General features: G+C 44.7%; 1 protein-coding gene across 1 annotated transcript in view; it reads right to left on the bottom strand.

Annotated features, from left to right (window-relative positions):
* CTDSPL2 (CTD small phosphatase like 2) overlaps positions 1-24,435 on the bottom strand; it is a gene marked incomplete in the record, with an annotated part of 2,284,573 nt that overhangs the window by 418,939 nt on the left and 1,841,199 nt on the right.

The following is a 24,435-nucleotide window of genomic DNA, read 5'->3' as shown; positions in this document are numbered from 1 at the left end:
TACACACTATAAACTACTCAGAGGGGTTGCCTAGACACACGGGAACAATGGCAGGAAAAATGAGACCAACAAATAAGGGTAATCTAGTACATCACATGACACAGTAAGAGCACTTCTGACAAAACTACCAAAGACCATCCTTGGTGTGTTAATTATTGTGCTAAACCCCAAAGAATCAATCTGCAATAAGAGCCACAGGACCCCAAAAGAGAAGAAGGCTGAATCCAGAAATACAGACACCTGGAAAAAGACCTGAACTCCTACAACTGTTGCCTAAACAATAATGCTTGGCAAAAATGTAAACAGGATCCAGTTCCCCTTGTCACAGGCATCCATAATGGAGACATTTCTGAAGCAAACCACCACCACACCTCCAGTGGTGTGGCTCTCAAGTGCAGCATTTTACAACAGGATGTGTGCCACCTTGTAGGAAAAGATATGTTTAGCTACCTGTCTGCTATATGGGGCAGAAGGACAAAACGCTGACTGGGACCAATAGGATCTGAGACAGACTAGCAATTCAGGCAATGGAGATGATGGCTGGCAACAGTAAGTAACTTGACACAGTCTTGCCCATCGGGGGTACAGGAAGGTTGTCCAGCTTACTAGAGACACAAAGGTATGTGGCAGCTGAAGATGTGTGCTTGGCTATGCCAAGCTGCAACTATGAAGAAGCCTTCATTAAACCTATGGGGGAATGAACAAACACACAGGGAACGCACAGCAAGCTCTCACATTTTCATACACATCAGGAACAAGGGAGCATGAATACCAGCTGCAGGAAGACCAGCTCGTGTTCTAGCAATGGAAAATGACTGGACATGGCTATTCCAGGGGCCTGAAGGTCAGCAGGTATGAGGCATGTAATGAAGATTACAAAAAGGAAATGCAGTTGGCAATTCACTTGAAAAGGGATCGACTGACAACTGCAAAAATGACAGTTTTCTCTAATTGTTGCCAAGACAAAGTACAGTTTTGTACCTACCATAAATGTAGATGTCCGATAGGTATGCATCTGCAGTCATAACATATGGGTTGTCCTGCCTCAGGCAGTCCTTCGGTCGGCCGGATTCCAAAGTCTGGGTCTGGCCTCGGCTGATGTCGCACTTTCCCCGACGTCAGAGCGTCTGGGGTATAAAAGCATCAGCCGACGCCATTTTCCTCAGTTTTTCTTGCCCCAGATGCCAGGTGCCCTCTAGGAAGGCTAAATTTGGATAAATGCTGAAAAGTTCCAAACATTTGCAAATTATATACATGAATAAACAAACAAATACACCATAATAGATTCCCCCAGCTAGCTAGAAGAGGGGTAAGCACCCTAGGAATACCACAGAGGGGAAGGAGGGAGGGTAATCCTGATTGCAGATGCATACCTATCGGACATCTACATTTATGGTAGGTAGCTTGGCAAATGTATGCACGGAGCTCCAAGTAGCAGCTTCTAAAATGTCCTTGGTAGCCACCCCCCGTAGGAAGGCTGTAGTGGTGGCCGTGGCCCTTGTGGAGTGAGGCCTGATATTTTCAGGAACTGTCTTTCCATGAAAGGAGTAGCAAAAGCGAATGCAATTTCCTATCCATTTTGAAATTGTCTGTTTGGAAATTGCTCTTCCTTGCACCCCAGTTGCATATGCTACAAAAAGTTGGTCAGTTTTTCTGGTAGTTTTTGTTCTGTCCAAGTAGTAGCGTAGTTGCCTGTGTATATCCAGGGTGTGCAAAAGTTTTTCCCCTTTATTCTGTGGATTAGGGAAGAACGTAGGCAAGTGAATAGCTTGGTTCAAGGATACCCTAGATACCACCTTTGGCATAAAAGTCGGATTGGTTCTTAGTGACACACTGTCCTGTTGGAAAATAAGAAAAGGCTGCACTGCCATTAATGCTTGTAACTCAGATAACTCTTCTTGCTGAAGTGATTGCCAGAAGGAATGCAGTTTTCCAAGATAGAAACTGTAGATCCGCTGATGCTGCTGGTTCAAAAGGAGGTAGTGTCAGTTTTTCCAGCACAAAGTTGAGATCCCAGGCAGGTATAGGGGGTCTTATTGGAGGTTTAACATTTTTGATCCCTCTCAGAAACTGTCTGAGGAGAGGGTGTGAGAAGATAGGCGGATCCACATTGTATTCTGCTGAAATTGCTGAAGCATGAATCTTAATGGAAGAATAGGACAGGCCATTGTGGAACAATTCTGCTAAATATTCTAGGATATGTGCTAGGTTTGCCACTGTGACATCTGTGTCCTTTGATGTGCTCCAAATGAGAAATCTCTTCCATTTAGCTGAGTATGTCTTCCTTGTGGAGGGCCTGCGAGCCTCCAGGATAATGTCCTTCACCCTCTGAGATAAGACAGTTTGATTGGGATTTAAGGAATTTTCCAGGCAGTTAACTGCAATGTTTTCAGGTTGGGATGCAGGGTCTTGAAATTGTTCTGCGTTAGAAGAAGAGGCCAAAGGGGGAGAGGCCATGATTTTGCCTGAGACATGCTTCTCAATAGTGGATACCAGTGTTGTCTTGGCCAGTCCGGAGTTATTAGTATCACTTTTGGCTGTTCCTCCCTGATCTTCAGTAGAACCTTGTACATCAATGGGAGAGGTGGGAAGGCATATACTGTTAGGGCTTTCCAGCTGAAGGAGAGAGAGTCCACCCTCCAAGCTTGTGGGTGGTATGTCCTTGAGCAGAATGTCTTCAGTTGATGATTGAGTGGGGAGGCGAACAGATCTATCTCTGACATTCCCCATGTCTTTGTTATGAGTTTGAAGATCTGTGGGTGCAGCATCCATTCGTGTGCATCCATGGTAGTTCTGCTTAAGCTGTCCGCCAGTGCATTTTCTCTCCCTGGCACGAATTGGACCTGTAGTTGGATATTGAGATTCAGGCATAGATCCCACAGATTCATAGCCATCCGGCATAGAGGGTAAGAATGTGTGCCTCCCTGTTTGTTTATGTACCACATGACCGTGGTGTTGTCTGTCGTTATTAACAGATGTCCTTGTTGGAGGAAGGGTTTGAATGCCTCGATTGCATGCCTCACTGCCAGCATTTCCTTTTGGTTTATGTGCATGCTTAGCTGCCCTTGAGGCCATAGGCCTTGGATACATTTGTCCTCCATGTGTGCTCCCCATCCTTGGTCTGAGGCTTCCGTGGTGATGGTCTGCCTTGTTTTTGGTTTGTTGAAAGGTAACCCTCTGTTGGACTGGCAGGCCTGAGCCCACCACAGGAATTCCTTTTGAAGGCATGGAATGATTGGTATCATGGTTTCTAGACTGTGACTGTTGAGACCATACACTCCTTAGGTACCATTGTAATTTCCTCATATGCAGTCTGGCATGTGGGATTAGAATTATGCAGGATGCCATGTAACCCAGGGCCTGCAGGATTTTCCTTGCAGTAAGCTGAGTTTGTCTTGTCAGAATCATGAAGTAATCTGGAAGGTGTTTTTGCTTTTCTTCTGTGAGAAAGGCCATTTGGGTGTTTGTGTCCAGATCTGCACCCAAAAAGGTTATCTTTTGGGATGGTACTAGTCTTGACTTTTGGATGTTGACTGTGTATCCCAAGGTCTGTAACAGGTGTATGGCATAGGCCAAGTCCTTTAACAATTTTTTCTTGTTGTCCGCTTGTATTAGGCAGTCGTCCAGGTATGGATAAATTTGAATTCCCTGTAGTCTGCAATGTGCAATTACTAATGCCAGGCATTTCGCGAATACTCTGGGCGCAGTAGATAAGCCAAAGGGCAATGCTGAGAATTGATAATGCTCTGATCCTGCAAGAAATCTGAGGTGTCTTCTGCAACTTGGTCAGATAGGGACGTGCAGGTATGCCTCCTTCAGATCTAGAGTCACCAGCCAAGACTCCTTGCCCAACATGGGAAGAAGTTGCTGTAGGGTCAGCATTTTGAATTTTGGCACAATGAGATAAGTGTTCAGTGCGGGCAGGTCGAGAATAGGCCTCCATTGATTTTCTTTTCTTGGTATGTATAGTCTGGAGTAAAATCCTTGGCATTGTTCTGAACATGGTACCTTTTCTATAGCTTTCATCTGAAGTAAATTGCTGATTTGTCTTAAAGCCTCTGCCTTCTGATTTGGTGGAAGGTTTGGCATTCTGCTTCTTTTTGGCAAAGTGTGGAAGTGAAACCTGTATCCTTTGTCTATTATTTGCAATGTCCATGTATCCTTTGTAATATAATGCCAGTTTTTTGAGAATAAAGCCAGCTTTCCACCCAAGGGTGCTTCCAGTTGATCCCTGGTAGGCGGAATCAGAGTCAAGTCATTGAGTCTGTCCTGTAGTAGTGGTTGTCGTTGTAGCTGTTGCACTACTCCTCTGGTTGGCAGGCTGCCACTGACAGCCTCTGTAGGAGCCCTTCGATTGACCTCTGCCTCTAGGGCGCCTGTTCCTGCCTCTCTGGGCTCTGTCCGAGTCTGGAAAGGACCAATTCTTTGTAGGCCAGTTTCTGCTGAATCTCGGTGGTTGAACTTGCAGGAAATCTTTAACTGTTTGCACAGATTTTGCTTTTTCTTCAACCTTTTTTAGAATCTCCTGTGCAGGGGAGCCAAATAAATTTTGTTTCTCCATTGGAGCATCGAGGAGTTTAGCTTTGACATGGTCTGGCAAAGATTGCTCCTTCAGCCAGGCATGCCTACAAATAACTGCCCCAGTCATAGCTGATCTAAATGAAGCCTCCAGTGCATCATAGCCACATTTTAAGAAATGATTACTAACCTGTTGTGAGTTATGTACCAAATCCTGAAGGGATTTACGGTCTAGGGGTTCAGGAGAAGAAAGTTTCTTATTCAGTTCATCTAACAAACACTCTTGGTACTGTATCATATGGAATTGACAGTTTAATGCCCTGACAGAAAGAGTTGCAGATGTATACACCTTCTTTCCCCATCTCTCTAAAGCTCTAGACTCTCTTTCAGAGGGAAGGGTTTTTTTGGCAGTAGCGGCTGCAACCCCTTTAGGGCCCTGAGAAATAGTTTCTGGGTCTGCGGAATGGGCTTTATACAGATGGACATGAGAATCCGGGACCCTGTAATATCTATCAGGTTTGGCAGGGGCCGGAGGAAGAGTATCAGGGGCTGTACTGACATCAGTGTACACATCATCAATTACATTTAGAACAGGAGGTATAGCTAAGGGCCTATGCTGAGGCAAATGCAAAAAGGTCCTTAATCTTTTTCTAGAATCAGAGAAATCCTGACCTTGCCATTGAAAGTGCTCTCTCATGGAGTGTAAAGTCTCCCCGAAGGAAAATTCTTCAGGAGGGGAGGCCGAAGGGATAGATTCCTCTGCATCTGAATCCTCATAAGGCGAGTAAGCCCCTTCCTGGTGGTCTGACAACTCAGATCCATCCGTGGAATCATCTGGGGAGTGTGGTTCAGAGGGGTCAGTCGTGGGCCTTTTGTCTGGAGGAGGTTGAGAGGCCCTGTCTGGGTGAGGTTGTGAACCCCTAATTAAGGAGATAAGGTCCTCAGCAAGGCTGAGGATCTGTGAACTAGAAGAAGGCCTCTGGGGTGTAGATTTGGCAGGCAAAGCTTTTGAAAGTTTGGCAGCTTTAGCCCTAGAAAAGGCCTTAATGGACATAGAAGCTGGGGGCCTAGCTGCCCCACGTGCAGGGGTAGAAATGTCCAAAGGTATGGTGTCGGACAATTCCTGAACACTAGCTTCGGTAGGTAGTTCTGAAGCCGACTCAGCCGGGGCCTCTCGGTGGTCGGAAGTATGGTTTCGGAAGAAGGAAACGCAGAGGACTCGGTTTCGGCTGAAACCGAGACACTCGCGGTAGGCCTAGCCGTGGTTAAAGCCGAAACCGCGGGCCGCGAGTGTCGGTCCTTTTCCTTGCGTTTTTTGACCATATGCAAAGTCGGAGTCTCCGACGGCATTTTATAAGCAAAAGCAGCTCCAAAAAATTCCTCTGCAAACTCCGACCGACGTCTAAGAGTTAGTCGGTTGAAGGAGGCACAGGCTAAACAGGCCGATACGTCGTGGTCTGGGCCTAAGCAAGAAAGGCAGTAAGAATGGAAATCCTTATGAGGTATTGTTTCCCACAAGTTAAACAATTATTTACTTTGTCTGACATCGGCTGAGGCAAGAGAGAGTCCCCAACGGGGTACTTAGCTTTTTTCGAAGTCTTCGGTAGCTGAAATCACTGGATCTGACCGACCGGCACTTGCGAACAGCTTCTGCTTCGGGCACCGCGCAGCAAGAAAGACCGAGGAAAATGGCGTCGGCTGATGCTTTTATACCCCAGACACTCTGACGTCGGGGAAAGTGCGACATCAGCCGAGGCCAGACACAGACTTTGGAATCCGGCCGACCGAAGGGCTGCCTGAGGCAGGACAACCCATATGTTATGACTGCAGATGCATCCTTGAAGGACATCAAACAGTTATTCAGTCTTACATAAACTGTGCACCTGTTTCAGGTTTAGTGTGTGAGGGGAGCTTTTTGCCTGGCACAAATAAAAAGGGACAAACTAATTCAAAGATGATTCAGAAATCAACCTGGGGAAGGAAATGTAAGACAGTACAAAGTCACACTACACCTTGTGAAAATAGAGATATTGGGCTTCCTAGAAATAACCTTAGTACACAGAAGTAAAGACCACCAAAAAAGTACAGTTTTGTACCTACCATAAATGTAGATGTCCGAACTGGATAGCATCTGCAGTCATAACAACTGGGTTGTCCTGTCGTCAGGCAGCCCTTCGGTCGGCCGGATTCCAAAGTCGGGTCCGCTTCGCTGATGTCGCACTTCACCCGACGTCATCTCTGCTGGTCTTCGGGTATAAAGGCATCAGCCGACGCCATTTTCCTCAGTGTTTCTTGCCCCAGATGCCAGTTGCCCTCTTGGAAGGCTAAATTTTGGGTAAATGCCAATGTTTCCCAAAGAGATAGAAGGCAAACACAAAAAATAAGCATGTATGTACATATATACAAACAAATACACCACAAGAGACTCCCCCCCACCAGCTAGCTATTAGGAGGGTAAATACCCTAGGAGTACCACAGAGGGGAAGGAGGGAGGGTAATCCTGACTGCAGATGCTATCCAGTTCGGACATCTACATTTATGGTAGGTACAAAACTGTACTATGTCCTTCATGGATGCATCTGCAGTCATAACAACTGGGTAGAATACCATAGCCAACTAGGGAGGAGGACGAATAGATTATGGTGTGGTTAGGATCCCTTGCAGTACAGCAGTGGCAAACCCTGCTCGGGATCTGGAATACAGAGGTAAATTATAATGCTTGGCAAATGTATGCACGGAGGTCCAAGTAGCCGCCTCAATAATGTCCTTGGTTGCCACTCCTCGTAAGAAGGCTGTGGTAGTGGCTGTTGCCCTTGTAGAATGAGGCCTTATGTTCTGTGGAATTGGTTTTCCATGGAAGGAGTAACAGAATCGTATGCAATTTCCTATCCATTTGGAGATTGTCTGTTTGGAAATTGCTTTTCCTTCCCTTCCTGTTGCATAGGCTACAAAAAGCTGGTCAGTTTTTCTGTTACTTTTTGTTCTGTCCAGGTAGTAGCGTAGCTGTCTATGTACATCCAAGGTATGCAGCATTCTTTCCTTCTGTTTTGTGGGTTGGGGAAGAAGGTAGGTAGGTGGATTGCCTGGTTTAAAGACACTCTGGATACCACCTTAGGCATAAATGTAGGATTAGTCCTCATGGACACTATCTTGGTGGAAGATTAAGAAGGGTTGTACTGCCATTAGGGCCTGAAGTTCAGAAACCCTCCTTGCTGAGGTTATTGCCAGTAGGAAAGCAGTTTTCCATGATAGATGCTGTAGGTCTGCTGTTGCTGCTGGTTCAAAAGGTGCGAGTGTCAACTTTTCTAGCACAAAGTTCAAATCCCAAGCTGGCAATGGTGGTTTCCTAGGAGGTTTTACATTCTTGATCCCTCTGAGGAACTGTCTGAGTAGAGGATGTGAAAAGACAGGTGGATCAAAGCTGTATTCTGCTGAAATAGCTGATGCATGTATCTTGATGGAGGAATAGGACAGGCCTGTATGTAGAAGCTCTGCCAAGTACTCCAGAATGTTAGCAATATCTATATTCGACACATCTTTTCCTCTTTCAGCACTCCAAATGACAAACCTTTTCCATTTTCCTGCATAGTTCCTTCTTGTTGAAGGTCTGCGGGCTTCAAGGATAATGTCTTTAACCCTTTGGGAAAGATCTGGATTAGTTGCTGCTATGTGATGTTCCATGCAGTCAGTTGCAACGTTTTTAGGTTTGGATGCATGATGCTGTAGTTGTTCTGAGTTAACATCAAAGGCATCAGGGGTATTGACCACATTTTGTCCCGAGACATGCTCCTCAGCAATGGGTACCAGTGTTGTCTTGGGCCAGTTCGGAGCTATCAGCATTATCCGTGGACGTTCCTCCTTGATTTTTAGTAATACCTTGTGTATCAAGGAAAGAGGTGGGAATGCATATGCTGTCAGACCCTTCCAGCTGAAGGAGAGCGAATCCACTTTCCATGCAAGTGGATGGAATGTCCTTGTGCAGAATTTTTTGAGCTGGTGATTGAGAGGGGAAGCGAATAGATCTATCTGTGGCATTCCCCATTTCTTTGAGATGGTCTTGAAGATGTCCGGGTGTAGCATCCATTCGTGAGCATCCGAGGTGGTTCTGCTTAACATGTCTGCTAGAGTATTCTCCTTTCCCGGTACAAATATTGCCTGTAACTGGATGTTGTAGCTGAGTGCCAGGTTCCAAAGGTCCAAAGTCATTCTGCATAGGGGATATGAATGAGTGCCTCCCTGTTTGTTGATGTACCACATGACTGTGGTGTTGTCTGTCCTTATCATCAAATGGCCTTCTTTGAGAAATGGTCTGAATTTTTGGATTGCCAGTTTTACTGCCAGCATTTCTTTTAGGTTGATGTGCAGGTGAAGCTGGTCCTGCGTCCACAATCCTTGTATGCATTTGTCCAGCATGTGAGCCCCCCATCCTAGGTCTGAGGCGCCTGTTGTGATGGTTTGGCTTGCTTGATAGTTGTGAAAGGGTAGGCCTGGGTTTGACTGGCATGCTTGAGCCCACCATAGGAACTCCTGTTTTAGGCATGGGATTAGTGGAATTTCTGCTTCTAGGCTGTGCCTGTGTTGGGACCATAAATTCTTTAGGTACCACTGTAGTTTTCTCATATGCAGTCTGGCATGTGGAACCAAGATTATGCATGATGCCATGAAGCCCAAGGCCTGCAGAACTTTTCTTGCTGTTAGCTTGTTCTGTTTTGTTAGTGCCAAGAAGTAAAGAGGTAGTTCTTTTTGTTTTTCTGCAGTTAGGAATGCCATCTGTTTTACTGTGTCCAATTCACCAAGAATGTCCTTGTTTGGGATGGTACCAGCCTTGACTTTTGTAAATTGACTGTGTATCCCAGTGCTTGTAGCAAGTAAATGACCCTTTGTAAAGCTGTTGTCAGCTTGCTTTTGTTGTCCCTTGTAGCAGGCAGTCGTCCAGGTATGGATAAATTTGGATTCCCTGTAGTCTGCAGTGGCGATTACTGATGCCAGGCATTTTGTGAATACTCTGGGCAGTAGATAAGCCAAAGGGCAATGCTGAGAATTGATAGTGCTCTGATCCTGCAAGAAATCTGAGGTATCTTCTGCAAATTGGTCGAATGGGGACGTGCAGGTATGCCTCCTTGAGATCTAGAGTTACCAGCCAACACTCCTTGCCCAGCATGGGAAGAAGCTGCTGTAGGGTCAGCATTTTGAATTTTGGGACAATGATGTATGTGTTTAAGGTGGACAGGTCGAGAATAGGTCTCCAACTTTTTTCCTTTCTTGGAACTAGGAACAGTCTGGAGTAGAATCCTTTGCCTTGTTCTGTTATTGGTACTCTTTCCACAGCTCTCATCTTTGTTAATTGCATTATCTGCTGTAGAGCTTCTGTTTTTTGTTTTGGAGGCAGGTTTGGCATTCCTCTTTTGACTGGTAAAGTGTGGAAGTGGAACCGGTAACCTTGGTCTATGGTTTGCAAAATCCACTTGTCTTTTGTGATATAGTGCCAGTTCTTCGAAAATAAGGTTAATTTTCCGCCTAATGGTGCTGCTATTTGTTCCCTGGTAGGCGGAGTTAGAATCAAGTCACTGTGATTGTGTAGTTGTAGTGTAGTGGCTGTGTCTTTGCCTCTGTTATTACCTTGCCACTGTCGTCCTCTGTAGGCACCCCCTCTGGGTTGATTTCTGCCTCTGGAACGTCTATTCCTGCCCCTTTGGGATCTTGTGGAGTCAGGAAAGGACCAATTTTGGCAGGCCAGTTCCTGCTAAACCTTGGGGCTGAACCTGCAAGAAATCTTTAACCGTTTGTACAGATTTTGCCTTTTCTTCCATTTTCTTCATTACCTGCTGGGCAGGTGTACCAAACAAATTGGCCTTATCCATAGGAGCATCTAATAACTTAGCTTTAACATGATCCGGTAAGACCTGTTCCTTCAGCCATGCATGTCTTCTTATCACTGTGCCAGTCATGGCTGATCTAAATGAAGCCTCCAGTGCATCATAGCCACATTTTAAGGAATGGTTACTAACCTGTTGTATGTTATTTACCATTTCTAATACATATTTCTTATTTATCGAGTCATCAGAGGATAACTTTTTAGTTAACTGATCAAGCATAAACTCTTGGTATTGTATCATGTGAAACTGACAGTTTAAAGCTCTAGCTGAGAGAGTAGCAGAGGTGTAAACTTTTTTGCCCCATCTGTCTAAAGACCTGGCTTCCCTTTCAGAAGGAATAGGATTTTTTGCTGAGGTCGAGGCTACTGCCTTAGGCCCCTGGGATATAGTTTCGGGGTCTGCAAGTGGGGCCTTGTATAGGTGATGATGAGTGTCTGGCACCCTGTAAAATCTGTCTGGTTTGGCAGGGGCTGGAGGTAAGGAATCTGGTGCAGTGCAGACATCATTAAATGCATCGTCCACAACAGGGAGGACAGGAGGTATAGCTAAGGGCCTGTGTTGTGGTAGGTGGAGAAAAGTCCTAAGTCTTTTTCTGGAATCTGAGAAATCCTGTTCCTGCCATTGGAATTGTTCTCGCATGGCATGTAAGGTTTCCCCAAAGGAGAATTCTTCTGGTGGAGAAGCAGCTGGAATGGATTCTTCAGCATCTGAGTCTTCATAATTGGAGAAAGGAGCCTCTGGCAGGTCTGTAATATCTGAGTCATCCACAGAATAATCAGAGGACACAGGCTCGGGGGGCTCTGCTCTAGGTCTCTTTTCTGGGGGCTGAGAGGCCCTGTCAGGGTGAGATTGAGATCCCCTAATTAAGGATATTAAATCTTCTGCCAGTGTAAGCATTTGTGAACTAGAAGTGGGCCTGGTTGAGGGGGGTTTAACAGGCACTGATTTAGTAGATTTGGCTGCTTTAGCCCTGGCAAAAGCCTTAATAGACATGGCTGCAGGAGGCCTAGCAGCACCACGTGCTGGGGTAGAGACATCCAAAGGAATGGTGTCTGATAAGTCACTAGTAACCACTGTTGTAGGTAAAATTTCTGAGGCCGATACAAGTAGAGTAGCAGGAACCTCAGTAGTAGTCATTGATTCGGCTGTACTTTGATCAGTTTTCTCGGTTTCGGCCGAAACCGAGACACTCGCGGTTTGCTTAACCATGGTTTCGGCCGAAACCGCGGACCGCGAGTGTCGGTCTTTTTCTTTGCGTTTTTAACAATTTGGGTAGTCGGAGGATCCGACGGCATAATGTACGCAAAATCAGAGCCGAAAAACTGTTCAGCAAACTCCGACCGACGCCTAAGCGTTCGTCGGTTGAAAGAAGCACAGGCCGAACAGGCTGCTACGTCGTGGTCTGGGCCTAAACAAGGCAAACAGTAAGAGTGGAAATCTTTATGAGGTATTTGTTTCCCACAAGTTAAACAGTTATTGACTTTTTCTGACATCGGCTGAGGCAAGAAAGAGTCCCCAACGGGTACTTAGCTTTAGAAGTCTTCGAAGTAGTATTCGGTAGTAGTAATCTCTGGATCTGACCGACCGGCACTTGCGAACAGCTTCTGCTTCGGGCGCCACGCAAGAAAGACTGAGGAAAATGGCGTCGGCTGATGCCTTTATACCCGAAGACCAGCAGAGATGACGTCGGGTGAAGTGCGACATCAGCCGAAGCCGGACCCGGACTTTGGAATCCGGCCGACCGAAGTGCTGCCTGACGACAGGACAACCCAGTTGTTATGACTGCAGATGCATCCATGAAGGACATTAGCATATTCCAAAACAAAAAAAAAATTACAAGTAGCATTTGAAAAACAAATACAAAGTTATTTGCTCACCACAGTGTTTCATCGGTGTTGTTCATTTTCATTTTCGCAACTGCTGGGTTTGTATCTGACCCTCAGATCTGACTCGGCCACTTCTTCCAGATTGTAGAATTCTTGACCTCTCGAGCTCCTCCCTTTACTCAGAATGCTGATTAACTTAACATATCTCAGACCTAGTTTGCTGCTCATATGACTAACACAGCAGTGGAAAATAAGAAAAGAATGGAAGCTGCAGCTCAAACAAGGAGCAGAGGTTCCTCCAATACTCTTCAACCTCTGCAGGAGTAGAAAACTGACTGGGTAGGTGGGTGGGAAGTTGAGGAAAAATGAAAATGGACAACACAGATGGAACATTACGGTGAGTACATAACTTTTTAATCTGATATTATCCATTTTCATTTATTCCTCAACTGCCGAGGCACAGTCTCCAGCTACCTAAATCCTGGGAGGATTCCTAAAGAAGGATATTTCCGATCACTACCAAGCCAAAGGCTGCTCTTCCTTTACAGACCAGTCTAGTTTGTAATAAGCAATAAAGGCATGAGAATTAGCCGAAATTGCAGCTGCATAAACATTATCCACGGAAGTCCTGGACAAAAAGGCTGTGAAGCTGCCACAGACCTGGTGAAGTGGGCTTGGTGGTTTTTAGCAAAGATAAGCCAACTTTTTGATAAACAAAGGTAATGCAATCAGTTAACCATTTGGCCAGAGTAACTTTAGATACTGGTTTGCCTAGTTTTGAATCAAAAAAGGAAACAATTGCTCGGACATTCTTAGATTTCATGCGGAGCTTCCAGGTATGCTTTGCTAGATCATTAGAATACTGTGGCATTCTGAAACAGTGTCAAGTTTATAAGACTGTGTCAAGTTGTTTTTTGGGTGGGGGAAGGTTGAAACAAATGTCTATGCACATCTATCAAATGCAACAAATACTCACCTTTGTAAACCCTATCCTTGAGAAAGGGGGCTTACAGAACAATGCTTGAAGTTCAGACACTCTTCAGGCAGATGTAATAGCAACTAAGAAAACAGTTCTCCAGGTCAAAAATTTTAGATCAAATTTAGCTGAAGGTTCAAGGGGGGCTGAGTCAAGGCCTGAAGTATGATGTTTAAATCCCAGGGAGAGGCTAGAAATAACGTCACACTGATATAATCATCTATGAGTTCACATCAACTGTGGGTATTGCTGAGCTAGGAAGTAAGCCAATTAAAAAAGAGCTGTTAAGTACGTTAATGAATGGCTGAGGGGAAGTAGTAAATACTTATATGTGCGGATGAGTAACGATTAAAGTAGTTTAACGTATGCTTGGTTGGCAAGGGGGGTATATGACTTCGTTCGGGATGCTACATCACACTGTTGGCAAATAAAGCAATTCTGTGGCATAATCAGAAAATTAATAACTATGAGGCATGCATGGGCGCTTGAACCATAGAGCGAGGGGTGCACCCCCCACTTTTGCAGCACTTGCGACCATCTCAACTCGTCATCACGTGCGCAATAACTGTGGGCTTGTTTGAACTGTTTAATTGCAGTTTTGCTGCAGAGTTGGGGATTTTCAGTCTCGGATCTCTTTAATCGCATAACGGCCATTAGACCTGGACCGCTCGCTTGTTTGAACAGTTTAACTGCAGTTTTACTGCAGAGCTAGGGATTTTCAGTCTCTGATTTCTTTTACTGCGTAACTGCCATTTGGGCAGACCTGTTTGAATGGATTTCTTATCTAGTTTTGCAGTTGGGGTGGATTTCTTCACTGCAGAGCTGGGGATACAGATTTCTTTTAACTGCAGCCTCTGAGCTAACGGCCAGACATTCAGCCAGGATTATGCAGAGCTAAGGTACTGTCTTCAGGTATGCGAGTGAGTGTGTGCGAGTGAGTCGAGTGCGAGTGAGTCGAGTGCGAGTGAGTCGAGTGCGAGTGAGTCGAGTGCGAGTGAGTGAGTGCGAGTGAGTGAGTGCGAGTGAGTGAGTGCGAGTGAGTGAGTGCGAGTGAGTGAGTGCGAGTGAGTGTGTGCGAGTGAGTGTGTGCGAGTGAGTGAGTGAGTGAGTGTGAGTGAGTGAGTGAGTGTGAGTGAGTGTGTGCAAGTGTGTGCGAGTGAGTGTGAGTGAGTGTGCGCAAGTGAGTGTGAGTGAGTGTGCGCGAGTGAGTGTGAGTGAGTGTGCGCGAGTGAGAGAGAGAGAGAGAGAGAGTGTGTGTGTGTGTGTGTGTGTGTGTGTGTGTGTGGAGTGAGTGGAGTGAGTTGATTGTGTGTGCGTGTGTGTGTGAGTGAGTGCGTGCGAGAGTGAGTGCGAGAGTGCGTGCGAGAGTGCGTGCGAGAGTGCGTGCGAGAGTGAGTGCGAGAGTGCGTGCGAGAGAGAGAGAGACAGTGTGTGTGCATGCGTGTGCATGTGTGTGTGTGTGTGTGTGTGTGTGAAAATGCCACCAACAGGATACATCTGGTGGCTAGAGGTACACAGACTCGCATCCTGTACCTTGGGTGCAGGTAAAAAGAGCCTAAAGTCCCTAGCCAGCATTACTTGTGAATTTATGCCTCACAATTTTGTTTTGTTCCTCACTAAATCTCTGTTTTTTCAGGAGCAGTAAAACATAACCTTTCATGCTAGCAGTTTTCTAAGTTTACAAGATCAGTATTTGAAATGTGCCCCTATTTTGGGGCTGTATTCCCCCATTATTGGCTTTGTTCTGTATTTTTGTGCTAAGAGGTTGAGAGTTATGGTGATAAGTGAGAAATTAATTCACTAAATGATAGCCATTTAAGTTTGTCTTCCTGTCTTTCAGGAAACTGACTTAGCTTAGTGGTATGTTGTTCTGACTGTAGTGCACAGGGTTCTGGGTTCAAGACTCAGCAGTGAAATGTACAGTGGTAACACATTTTATGCAAGCAACTTTCCAAAATTATACAAGCAATGTTTAAAATGTGTCCCTGGTGTTTGGCCTTTTGCCCCCCCCCCCCAATGAAAATAAGTGCAATAAGCTGTGCAACATGCCTATGACTTACACTACTATGATTCTGTATTTGTATTTGTATTTATATATATATATATATATATATATATATATATATATATATATAAAATATATATTGTGTGTAGAAGTAGACTGTTATCATGGAAATGTTCTTAATAGGGCAGTTTTGTTATTACTGGTGCATGCATTTTGCTTCATTGCCTACTGAAGAATGTTCAAACAATAAATTTAAAAAGCACTCTAACTTGCGTCTAACAAGCGTGCTGTATTACACAAGGAGTATAATTTGATAAAGTCAAGGAAGGTGTATCAAAGAACACATGTATGTTTCTTGTTTTCTGCACAAGGGGCCTCTGATTTGAAAACAGCCCAAAGATAATCTTTACCCACCACTGGCCAGATGCATTTTCTTTGGATGTGGTGTGGGTTTTAATGCTGTTTCAATGAATGTGAGTTTCAAGGGCAGAGAAGTTTTAATGCCAAGTCTATTTTCATTGCGAGACAGTATTGCTTTGTTTCGCAGATATCTGTTAGTGTTTGTGCATTGTGCTATAAAATGCAAAAAAATAAAATCCAAATAATCATTGCAGAAGTAAAGCAGTTTGCACACATTAGTATTTATGGTAAATGGGGTGAAATAGCCAGGTGATGGGACATTGGAATGGCTGCAGGCGGACTCTGGTGCTATATTTTGGTTCTGTTCTTCAGTTTGCGTTTGAAAGTTGGCATCCCACAATTCCTTTGGAGTGGGTGGGGTTGTGTAATTATGTATGCAAATTTTGCGTTAATCAGCGTACTGATTTGCACCTATTTTTCATGGGCCTGAATGTTGTGGAGAGATGGATATATACCACAGAGGCTACCACTGCTCCAGAACAAACTCTCCATAAAAATAAAACAAAGCTCATCCTGTCCATATTCAAATGCAACTTGGATTTAAGGGTGGGCAATAGAAAATGTACTCCACAATTGCCCCTCATGCCACAAATGGATAGAGGCAATTCCTAAATGCTGCATCCCTTATATAGGTCCCCTAAAATTATCTATGGAATGATCACAGTTATTCTCACTAGGGCTAATATCCAATTATCAGCCATGGGATAGGTAAGACCAATCAAAAAATGTTAATTCAAGAATCAAGCACCAAAAGGGAATTAGCTGAGCTTAAAAAGTCCTCCAAGTGAACCTATGTTGTGGTAGTAAATAGTTATAAAAAAATGACATTTTTAGAACACTAAGTGCCCCTCTCACCCTCTGCCCCCCCCCCCCCCCAGTCTCTGGAGGCATGCCAAATGGTGTAAATAGATGTCAGGCATGACAACATGAGCAACAGTGCAAAACAGATGCATTGAAGGGCCAGAAAAAATAGTAATGTAGGCTTGAAACAATAGGCAAGATGATCTAAATGTAAAAAGGGAAATTATTTTTTCTTGTTAACTTTCTACAGGCAGTTGAATAAATGGGATAGAGTAAAGATAAGGGGGTGTTTCAAATGAATAGAGTAAAGGAAAATTGAGTACTGTCATATTTTACTACAGATGGTTGTACTTGAGGGTCATGAAGGAAACACAAGCTATAGTTAACAAGTAGCCTTGCTTTTCATGATGCTGATGAAGTAATGGCTTCAAGAATGAAAGATTTAAATTTGGATTACTTTTTGTATATTTTGGTAGTGAAAAGGGGGGGGGGGTCGACTGGGTTACACCGAGAAATAATGAACGAACACGATTGTGGACATTTCAATGCAGCTATATGTCTGGGCCAGGTACATGTAGGGATATGTTAGCTTGACAAACTAACTTTTTAAGGTATGAATTGAAAGGGACTCATCATTTTATTTTCCAATTATGAGTACACTTATTTGAAATGTAAATGAATAGGGCAGTACCGCACCCCTTTTTCTATGTAAATAAGACACTAATTTGTATATCACTACTTCAAGGGATATATTTAAATGATGGAAACTATGTCCACTTCATTAATAGATCAGGCGGTTTACTATTGAAATCGAGCGGCACTTGGCGACAGAGAGTCGAGCGTATAAGTCGTAAACACGGATGTCGAAGACATAATAATCAATCTAGGAACGGTTTTAACATGGGTCGGGGTAGGGAGGATGTTTGTAGTAGGGAATAATACTGAACACCCACCTCGACCCGCTAAAACCGTTCCTAGATTGATTATTTTGTCTTCGACATCCTTGTTTACGACCTTATACGTTCGACTATCCGACTGTCGCCCAAGTGCCGTTCGCATTTTCAATAGTAAACCAGATCAGGCTGGGAGGGATTTTTTTTGGTCAACCTAAGAGGGGTCCTAATTCTCATTTAAGAGGGGAGAAGAGATTATCGATGATGTATTAAAATACAGTGATAGAAGGTTTGTGGCCACTAAAGGTTTTTGTTGGGGAATGAGATAGACCCCTTACCTTTGCCTATCTCCTCCCTATGACTATCAGACAGGTTATAAAAGATGTCATAAGAGGGATTCTGTTGTTTCATGTTTGGCTGGCAGATCACAGTGAAAACTGAAAATCTGCTAACAAATTAACAAATACAGGAGATGCTTTGGGAAGAAAATACTTCAGAGAATATGGGGGAATGTTTTCTGAGCAAATATGTAAGAACCTTTGGATAGTACAGTTGTGTAAAATCTTAGCATAACAGTAAATGTCCTTCTCTTCAATGTTGCAGTATCCAAAACAGAATGGATCTTCTGCCCAGGTAAGATCGATGCTTGGCCAGTATATAAAAGCCTAATGATCTTGTATGCACCGTACGTCACATTTACTTCTCCTTGCATAGAAAGCAGTGCATAAAAAGGGATGTATAGACACAACTACCCAGAAATTAATTACCCCAGAAGAGAACAGTCTCCCTAAGAGAAAATAGTCCATGTATATACAGAATGAAAAAATGCAAAAGAAAAAGGGGAAACCCTCAGCAAGAAGGGACTCTAAAACAAAAAAGTACAGTTTTGTACCTACCATAAATGTAGATGTCCGATAGATATGCAACTGCAGTCATAACATATGGGTTGTCCTGCCTCAGGCAGCCCTCGGTCGGCCAGATTCCAAAGTCTGGGTCCGGCGTCGGCCGGTGTCGCCTCTTCTCCAACGTCAGAACGGCTGGAGTATAAAGGCATCGGCCGACGCCATCTTCTTTAGTGTTTCTTACCCCAGATGCCAGGTGCCCTCCTAGGAAGGCTAAATTTGGTGGATGGATAAACAATTCCAGACATGCACAACAGTAATAAACATATACACCATAGGAGATACCCCCAGCTAATAGGAATAGGGGTAGTGGACCCATAAAGAAAGTTGCAGAGGGGTAGGAGGGTGGGAAAATCCGACTGCAGTTGCATATCTATCGGACATCTACATTTATGGTAGGTACAAAACTGTACTATGTCCTTCAAGAATGCAACTGCAGTCATAACATATGGGTTGAATACCATAGCCAAGCTGGGGGTGGATGGAACTAAGAAAGGGATGGTGTAGCTAAAATGCCCTGCAGGACTGCCAAAGCAAAGCCTGCTCGGGATCTGGAGTATAAAGGCAGGTTGTAGTGCTTGGTAAATGTATGCACGGAGCTCCATGTAGCAGCCTCTAGAATGTCCTTTGTAGCCACTCCTCTGAGGAAAGCTGTGGATGTGGCTATAGCTCTGGTGGAATGTGGCCTAATATTGGCTGGCACACCTTTTCCATGGAAAGAATAGCAGAATCTGATGCAGTGTCCAATCCATTTTGAAATTGTTTGTTTGGAGATTGTAGCCTATGCTGCTGGAGTACAAGGAAAAGCAAACAGTTGGTCAGACTTTCTGGTGGCCTTAGTTCTGTCCAAGTAGTAGCGTAGTTGCCTGTGTATGTCCAAAGTATGCAGCGGTTTTTCCCCCCTGTTTTGAGGATTGGGGAAGAAAGTAGGCAGGTGAATAGCTTGATTTAGAGACACCCTGGAAATTACTTTTGGCATGAATGTAGGATTGGTTCTTAGAGAAACTCTGTCCTGATGAAAAATGAGGAAAGGAGGTACTGCCATGAGTGCCTGTATCTCCGAGACTCTTCTTGCAGATGTGACTGCCAATAGAAAGACCGTTTTCCATGATAGAAATTGCATCTCTGAAGTTGCTGCTGGCTCAAAGGGAGGAAGAGTTAATTTTTCCAAAACGAAATTGAGGTCCCATGCAGGTACTGGCTGTTTTCTGGGAGGTTTGATATTCTTTATCCCTCTTAGGAACTGTCTTAGCAAAGGATGTGAAAACAGTGGTGGATCACAATTGTATTTTGCTGAGATTGCTGAGGCGTGAATCTTTATAGAAGAATATGAGAGTCCAGTATGAAACATTTCTGCCAAGTATTCCAATATCTGAGGTATACTCAGTAATGTTGTATCCTGACCCCTGTTGGCATTCCAGATGCTGAATCTCTTCCACTTGGCTGAATAGGTTTTTCTGGTGGAAGGTCTGCGTGCTTCCAGTAAGATCTCTTGAACTTTTTTGGAAAAAGAGAGAGATAGCGGAAGGAGTCATGGTAACCTCCAGGCTGTCAGATGCAATGTTTTCAGGTTTTGATGGACAGTCCTGTAATTGTGTTGTGTTATAAGCAGGGGCCATATGGGCAGAGGCCACGGTTTGGTCCGAGTTATGCTCAACAGCAATGGGTACCAGTGTTGCCTTGGCCAGTCTGGAGCTATTAAAATGCCTGTTGGCTGTTCTGCTTTGATCTTCAGTATTACCTTGGTCAGCATAGGTAGAGGAGGGAATGCATAATTTTTTAGGGAATTCCAGCTGAAGGAGAGAGCATCTGTTTTCCAGGCTAGAGGATGGTGGGTCCTTGTGCAGAACTTTTCCAGGTGATGATTCATGTGAGAAGCAAAGAGATCTACGTCCGGTCTTCCCCATGTCTTTGTTATTTGTGAGAAAATGTGAGGATGCAGCATCCATTCGTGTGGATCCAAGAAATGTCTGCTCAACTTGTCCGCCAGTACATTGTCCTTGCCCGGCACAAACTGGGATTGCAAATGTATCTTCAGACTCAGGGATTTTTCCCAGAGAATCATTGTTAGTCTGCAGAGGGGATAAGAATGAGTGCCTCCCTGCTTGTTTATATACCACATGACAGTGGTGTTGTCTGTCCTTATTAGCAAATGTCCTTGTTGTAGTGATTTTTCGAAAGTCTCGATTGCATGTATCACTGCCAACATCTCTTTCTGGTTTATGTGCAGATGTCTTTCCCTTGGTGTCCATAGACCTTGAATGCATCTGCCCTCCATGTGTGCCCCCCCATCCATGATCTGAGGCGTCTGTTGTAATCATTTGACCTGCTTGAGGTCTGCTGAAAGACATGCCTTTGTTTAACTGACTTGCTTGAGCCCACCACAAAAATTCTTTTTGCAGACATGGAATGAGTGGGATTATGTCCTCTAGGCTTTGGCTGTGTTGGGACCATAAGCTTTTAAATACCATTGCAGCTTTCTCATATGAAGTCTTGCCAAAGGTATCAGAAGAATGCAAGATGCCATGAACCCCAGGGCCTGCAGGATTTTCCTTGCAGTCAGCTGGGAGAGCTTTGCTAGGCCTTTGAAGTACTCTGGTAACTGCTGTTGTTTTTCCTCTGTGAGGTAGGCCATTTGTGTTTCTGTGTCCAGTTTGGCTCCTAGGAAAATAATCTGTTGGGATGGCAATAGTCTTGATTTCTGAATGTTGACTGTGTATCCCAAGGCCTGCAGTAGTTGAATGACATAGTCCAAGTTTGCTATTAAGGTTTGTTTGTTGTCTGCTTGTATGAGGCAGTCGTCCAGGTAGGGGTATATATATTTGAATCCCCTGGAGTCTGCAGTGTGCCACTACTGATGCCAGGCATTTCGTGAACACTCTGGGCGCAGTAGATAAGCCAAACGGCAATACTGAGAATTGATAATGCTTTGTCCCTGCAAGAAATCTGAGGTGTCTTCTGCAGCTTTGTCTGATTGGGACATGCAGGTATGCCTCCTTGAGGTCCAGAGTGACCAGCCAAGACCCCTTGCCCAGCATGGGAAGGAGTTGCTGCAACGTCAGCATTTTGAACTTTGGCACAATGAGAAAAGTATTTAGAGTAGACAAGTCCAGTATAGGCCTCCATTTGTTTTCTTTTCTTGGAACAAGGAACAGTCTTGAATAAAATCCCTGGCCCTGTTCCTGAGGAGGAACCCTTTCTATTGCTTTTATACTTAACAGCTTTGAAACTTGAGTGAGTGCCTCTGCCCTTTGATGATGTGGCAGGTTTGGCATGCCTTGTCTTATTGGTAAAGTATGGAAGTGGAATCTGTAACCCTTGTCTATCAAATCCAGAATCCAGTTGTCCTTGGTTAAGATATGCCAGTTTTTTGAGAATAAGGATAATTTTCCACCCAAAGGTGCTTCTCTTTGAGCCTTTGTTGGCAGTATGAAAGTCAAGTCATTGTGATTGTCCTTGTGGTGCAGCTGGGCTGCCTGCGCCACTTCTTTGATTTGGAGGTTGCCATTGGCGGCCCCTGTAGGATCCTCGGTATTGCCCTCTCCCTCGGGCACGCCTGTTTTTCCCCTTTGAAACTTGTCAGAGTCTGGGAAGGACCAATTCTTTGAAGGCCAGTTTCTGCTGAATCTGGGTGGCTGAACCTGGAGGAAATCCTTGACTGTCTGTACTGACTTAGCTTTTTCCTCAATGGATTTCAACACATCCTGTGCATTAGCACCAAATATCTTCTGTTTTTCCAGAGGTGCATCAAGTAACTTTACTTTAACATGGTCTGGCAATGGCTGATCTTTTAACCAAGCATGTCTACGTATCACAGCCCCAGTCATAGCTGCCCTACATGAAGCCTCCAATGCATCATAACCACACTGAAGAAAATGATTGTTAATCTGCTGAGTGTTATGTATGTGATCCTGCAATGCCTTTCTATCAATAGGCTCAGGAGAGGCTAGCTTTTTCTGTAAATCATCCAGTAAGAAATCCTGGTACTGAAACATATGAAAAAGGCAGTTAAGTGACCTCATGGCTAGGGTGGAAGAGGTATAAACTTTTTTACCCCATCTCTCCAGGGACCTAGCTTCTCTATCCGCTGGTAGTGGATTTTTGGCAGTGGAAGTAGTCACTCCCTTGGGGCCCTGTGAAATAGTTTTTAGATCCACAGAGTGGGCCTTAAAGAGATGTTTGTGAGTGTCAGGGACCCTATAATATCTGTCTGGCTTGACAGGAGCAGGGGGGAGAGAATCAGGGTTAGCACTGGAGTCGGAGAAAACATCATCCAAAACATCCATAACTGGAGGAATAGCTAAAGGTCTGTGCTGGGGAAGCTTGAGAAAGGTACGTAGCCTTTTCCTGGAATCAGAGAATTCCTGACCCTACCATTTAAAATGTTCCCTCATGGAGTGCAGGACTTCAAACGAGAAATCCTCTGGAGGGGAGGCAGAGAGAATAGATTCCTCAGCATCAGAGTCCTCACAGGCCTGGAAGGATTCTTCTTTGGTATCTGAATGCTCAGAATCCCCAGAGGCTTCATCTGAAGACAGGTTGTCAGCCTGCTCAGTTCTGGGCCTTTTCTCCACAGGTGGTTGAGAACCTCTGTCTGGGTGAGGCTGAGACCCCCTGATAAGAGAAATAAGATCTGCAGCAAGAGACATGATCTGTTTATCAGAAGAAAGGGCCTGAGCAGCAGGTTTAGGATGGGCATTGGCCTGGCTGGCGGCCTTAGCACGTGCAAAGGCTTTGATGGACATGGATACAGGAGGCCTTGCAGCCCCACGTGCAGGAGTAACCTTGTCTACAGGAATGGTATCGGGTAGATCCAAAACTTCAGTTTCCGGAGGAAAATCAACAACCGGCACCGGAGAGATCTGAGAGACTGAAGGACGTGTTAACGCTGTGTCGTCGGCCTGGAGCGGTTGAATTACCGCTTCCGAAGGGACCGAAGCACTAACGGAGGGTTTAGAAGTTGCATCGGTGGAGGACGTGGGCCGAGGATGTCGGTCCCGGTCCTTTCGTTTTTTGGTAGATGGAGTTGTCGGTTGATCCGACAGCATGATATACGCGAAAGATTCACCGAAAACGTCTTCGGGAAATTCTGCCCGGCGCCTGAGGGTGCGCTTATTAAAGCAAGCACAGGCAGCACAGGCCGAGACATCGTGGTCTGGGCCCAGGCAAGGAAGGCAGTAAGAATGGAAGTCCTTATGAGGTATTTGTTTACCACAAGACAATTATTAACTTTCTCAATTTGTTCTGACATCGGCTGAGGCAAGAAAAAATGTTCCCCAACGGGGCACTTAGCTTTTAGATGACTTCGGTACTGAAAACACAGGAGCTGACCGACCGGCACTTGTGAACTCTGCTTCTGCTTCGGGCACCGCGCGGCAAGAAAGACTGAAGAAGATGGCGTCGGCCGATGCCTTTATACTCCAGCCGTTCTGACGTCAGACAGGAGGCGACGCCGGACCCAGACTTTGGAATCCGGCCGACCGAGGGCTGCCTGAGGCAGGACAACCCATATGTTATGACTGCAGTTGCATTCTTGAAGGACATCCAGAACAAACAAAAGGGGGTTGGAGGGAGGGAGCAAATAATGCAACAGTGAAGAGAAAGACATCTACAGTTATGGTAAGATTTCACAAAACTATACTATGTTCTTCTATATTACTATTGCAGTATCCAAAATAGGAGAGCGAGTAAAAAAAAAAACTGAATGGGAGGTGGAAGGCTGAGAAGAGTCCTAAACAAACCCACATAAAATGGCTGCAGCAAAACCTGCTCTGGCCCTAGAAACCATATCCAACATAAAATGCTTAGTAAAGGTGTGCACTGAAGACCAAGTAGCCACTTCAAGAATGGAAATTGGTGTCCAACCAATTGGAAAAGGCACCAGAAGAGGCAATAGCCCTAGTGGAACAAGCTCTAACACAAGCAGACAAAGATTTGGCATGAAAGGAACAACAAAAAGGAAATGGCCTTAGATATCCAGGAGGAGATGGTTTGCTTAAAAGCAGCCAAACCAACTCTTCTGGGATGAAAGGAAACAAAATGCTGATCAGACTTACAAACGACCTTAGTTTTATCCAAATAGCACCTGGGCTGTCTGTGTAAATCCAACATATGCAGAACCCTCTCAACAGCAGACTGAGGAGAAGGGAAAAGGAAGAGAAAGTACAGTTGTGTACACTTACCATAAATGTAGATGTTCGAGTTGCAGTCATTACACT

The sequence above is a fragment of the Protopterus annectens genome, chromosome 7.part0 (assembly GCF_019279795.1).
Source record: "Protopterus annectens isolate FY-2018-M chromosome 7.part0, PAN1.0, whole genome shotgun sequence".
In the NCBI taxonomy this organism is placed as follows: Eukaryota; Metazoa; Chordata; order Ceratodontiformes; family Protopteridae; genus Protopterus; species Protopterus annectens.
The sequence above is the reverse complement of the archived record's forward strand: the minus strand, read 5'-3'. Positions and strand labels throughout refer to the sequence as shown.